We start from the raw sequence: 4,290 nt of genomic DNA on the forward strand, positions 1-4,290 counted from the left end.
AGGGAAGAGTTCTGTTCTTCCAAACCTTCTCTCTCTCTCTCTTCTTCTCCCCCCCCCCCACCTGCTTCCCTGCCTTGGCCCCAGACAGATTGGTTCTCTGATGACACAAAAGTCTTGACGCAAAGCTACAGGTTGGCAAAATCATTTGACCGAGACCAAGATGTCTTCCCTGGCTCATGGATGTCAAGTCAACACCCTCCTCAAGCCGGAAGACTTTCAGCTTAATTTTTTTTTTTAATATGGAACGCTTCACGAATTTGCGTGTCATCCTTGCGCAGGGGCCATGCTAATCTTCTCTGTATCGTTCCAATTTTAGTATATGTGCTGCCGAAGCGAGCACTTTCAGCTTAATTTTGTGCAGCCCCGTGGGCCTCTGGGAGTGTGTGTGCACAAACTTACTCACACCTATGTGAGCCTAAGTGGCAGCATGAGTGTCCTTGTCTGCGAGAGTGTGCTTATGGATTGGACATGGGTGGGTTTATATGGGACCATGGTAGACTGTGCATGTGGGCTAACCCATTTCTGTAGGCCCACAGGGAAGTACGCGAGTGTGTGTTAGTGGACTCATGGGCTGGTGTGAAGAGATAGGCCCCCGTCAAACGATATGAGCTTGTGTGTGAATCTGTGTGTGCAAGGTGAAAATGAAAGCCTCTGCATGCGTTCAAGGGCTCCTGGGAATGTGTATCTGTGTGAGCCTGCATGTCAATAACGATGATAACAGTGCTAATATTTGTACTATTCATATTTTGCAGAGCATTTAGGCGTGCTTTGCATTTCACTGTGCTTTTCACAACCTCATGAAGAACACAGAATGGAATAGTCTCTAAAAATTGCACACAAGTTAGTGATGTGTCCTCTGTGCTGGCAGCGTGCTCGGAAGGGTGTATGTGAGTCCGGGGGTGGGAACGGGCATCTGTGGGGTTGATCTCAGGGTCAGCACACCCGCACCTGCCTGTGTGCAAGGGCAAAGGGGTCCGTCTCGGTAGCAGAGGTGGAGCGTGAGAGGGTCTGGGCTCCCTGCCCGCAGAGCAGAGGCAGGGGATGCCCCGGGGGAGCTGGACTGAGCTGCTCTTGGTCAGCTCCTCACTCTTCCGCATTGTCAACTGGATCTGCGGGCTCCTTCCCTCACCTGGGGACTTGCTGACATCTCCTCCATTCCAGAATGGGCTCACCCCAAAGCATCATGCGAATCCCCTTCTTCCCTCCACTAGCACAGCTCTTGATCACAGCTGTGGTCAAGATACACCCCTTTCCCTTCCACGTTCTCTTTTCAAAACATTGCAGTCTGGCCCCTGCCCCACCGCTCCGGAGAGAGCTACCAAGACATCTGGATGCCAATCCCAGTGGCCTTTCTCACACCCGCCTGAAACATTCGACATCGTGGACCATTGTCTTTCTCCTGAGACCCCCTCCTTCCTTGGCTTCTGTGACCAGAACTCTGTGTTCACCTTCTTCCTCCTTCTTGGTCCTGTGCTCCTCTGTCTCTACTCATACTTTATATATTTTACTTTATTTATTTACTTGTTTGTTTGTTTGTTTTTAAGTAGGCTCCATGCCCAGTGTGGGGCTTGAACTCACAAGCCTGAGATCAAGACTCACATGCTTTACTAACTAAGGCAGCCAGGTGCCCCTACACCCACCCTTTAAATGCTAGGGTGGACTCTAATCTGCTTCTCTTCTCTATAAAGCTCGTCTAGGCCTAAGTCATGTTCTTTCAACCCCCTGATCTCTGCCTCCAGCCCAGGTGTCCCACTTGGAATCCAGACACATTTCCCGTTCCTGTTCAGTGCCTCCCCCCAACTCGCCAGCCCCTCACACTCACCTTGTTGCCTGCTCACGTTTTAAACATATTCCCATTGGTGTGTAAGCCCCACTCTTCACCTTGCAAACAGACCCTTTACAGAACAACTCCCCACCCCGTCTCCTCAGGCTCTAACCACCACCCTTCTACATCCCCCTCCATGGATTTCACTGCTCTAGGACTTCGTGGAAGTAGAATCATGCACTGTTCACCCTTTTGTGACGGGTTTATTTCACTGACCGTCATGTCCTCAAGGCTCAGTCATGTCATAACCTGTGTCACTTTCCTCCCTCTTTATGGCATATGGAATAATATTTCATTGTATGAATATACTACACGCAGCTTACATCTTATATCCTTACCTAATCTACATAATCCTATACAGTAGAGATCACTGTCCCCATTTTTCAGGTGAGGAAACAGACTTAGAAGGAAAGTGGCTTGTGGCTGTCCTAAAGGTGGAGCCAGGGTGCCTGTGACTCAGTCTGTTAAGCGTCTGCCTTCAGCTCAGGTCATGATCCTGGAGACCAGGGATTGAGCCCCATGTCAGGCTCCCTACTCAGCAGAGAGTCTCCCTCTCCCTCTACCCCTCACCCCACTCATGCTCACTCGCTCTCTCGCTCTCTCAAATAAATAAATAAAATCTTTATTATTATTTTTTTATAATTTTTTTTATTTATTTATGATAGTCACACACACACACACAGAGAGAGAGAGAGAGAGAGAGGCAGAGACACAGGCAGAGGGAGAAGCAGGCTCCATGCACCGGGAGCCCGACGTGGGATTCAATCCTGGGTCTCCAGGATCGCGCCCTGGGCCAAAGGCCCCTGGGCCAGCCAAACCACTGCGCCACCCAGGGATCCCCTAAATAAAATATTTAAAAGAAATAAAATAAAGGCAGAGCCTGGGCTAGAGCCCAGGTCCCATCCTGTTCCTCTCTTCATTCCTTACTTCATTTTAAGGCCCCGGGCCCAGGCCTCATGCTCATCTGTGACTGAGAGTCACCTATGATTAGGAGTATCAGACAGCTCGTGGTGGGAGATCTGTCCCATGTTCGCTCCACATGCAGGTCATCATAAACTAGACTTAGTGATTGGAGACACAGACCGAGACGGACCCAGACCCCACTTAAGCCTTCAGGGAGAGGACAGGGAGAGCCATTGGCTATAGGGCAGAAGAGAGCTTCTTGAGCAGTCTTTGGCTCTGGTGGAAGGCAGTAAGACCAGGCTCTGACCTCAGGGATGGGATCCTTGGAAGGAGGAAGGATGAGAGGTGGGGGGATTTCTCTTGTGAAATATCAGGGGGAAAAAAGTTTTGTAGGATTTGGGCAGAAGGTTCTCTATGCATTTGCCAGACAGGCTAGCAAGATGCCCAATTGCATTCCTAGGATGCAAACTGTTCCAGATGGAACTAAAGGGTGGGTGGGAGTGGGAGGAGGGAAACACACAGAGAGCAGAGCCGACAGTTAGTGCAGGCTTGTGGGAAAGTGCACTCGGGTATGCACTGTGCGTGAGGAAGTATGATGTCACATGCTGTGTTACACCCGAGTCCAGAGGGGGGAGAGGAGTCCCACACAACCTTGGCCACTGGACAAGGACTCTCTTGTCCACTCCCACCTCTATCCCGAGCATAAAGAGGACAGATCACATCTCATCAGAAGTTGGCATGGCCTGGCTCCTGGCATCCTTCAATTTATCTTGCCCTGGTGGAGGCCATCACAGAAGCCCCCTGGATGTTGCCTGGTGCCTCATTAATGACATTACTGAGCTCATTAAATTGATCTTTCTCTTCTCCTTAGTCTCTCAGCTCTGAGCTGTCGCCTCAGTCACTCCTAGCCTGGGGCTGGGTTAACTCTTGGAGGCTCCAGCATAGACAATCCTGCAGTTGGGGTGCCTGAGTGGCATAGTTGGTTGAGAGTCTAACTCTTGGTTTCAGCTCAGGTCGTGATCTCAGGGTCGTGAGATTGAGCCCTGAGTTAGGCTCCACACTCAGTGAAGAATCTGCTTGAGACTGTTTCTCCCTCTCCTTCTACCCCCACCTCTTTCTTTCTCAAAATAAATAAAATTAAATTTAAAAAAATAAGAAGAAGATCCTGTAGAGGTTGTTGTTGGTCTGCTGACACAGATTCAGGAAGACCTACCAGAGCTCCCTTTGAGGGTAGATTAGTTGCTAGGGCTGCCATAGCAAAGTACAACAAACTAAGTGACTTCAATAACAGAATTTGTTGTTGCACAGTCTAGAATTAAAAGATCAAGGTGTCTACAGGGTCGATTCCTACTGAGGGCTGGGAGGGAGAGTTTTTTCAGGCTTTTCTCCCAACTTCTGGTAGGTTGCTGGCCATCTCTGGCACTTCTTGGCTTGTACAAGTATCACACCCATCTCTGCCTTCATCTTCATGTGGGGGTGTCGATGTGTGTGTCTGTGTTCGAATTTCCCCTTTTCATGAGGATACTAGGTCCTATCAGATTAAGACCCACCCTAACAACCTC

General features: G+C 49.6%; 1 non-coding gene across 1 annotated transcript; it reads right to left on the reverse strand.

Annotated features, from left to right (window-relative positions):
- Nucleotides 1–233: 233 nt before the first annotated feature.
- On the reverse strand, nt 234–340 carry LOC129520956 (U6 spliceosomal RNA). The gene has a single exon (XR_008666720.1). It is a non-coding gene; the product is annotated as a U6 spliceosomal RNA (small nuclear RNA).
- Nucleotides 341–4,290: the final 3,950 nt, after the last annotated feature.

This window comes from Nyctereutes procyonoides, unplaced genomic scaffold (genome assembly GCF_905146905.1).
Source record: "Nyctereutes procyonoides isolate TBG_1078 unplaced genomic scaffold, NYPRO_anot_genome, whole genome shotgun sequence".
NCBI classification, from domain to species: domain Eukaryota; kingdom Metazoa; phylum Chordata; class Mammalia; order Carnivora; family Canidae; genus Nyctereutes; species Nyctereutes procyonoides.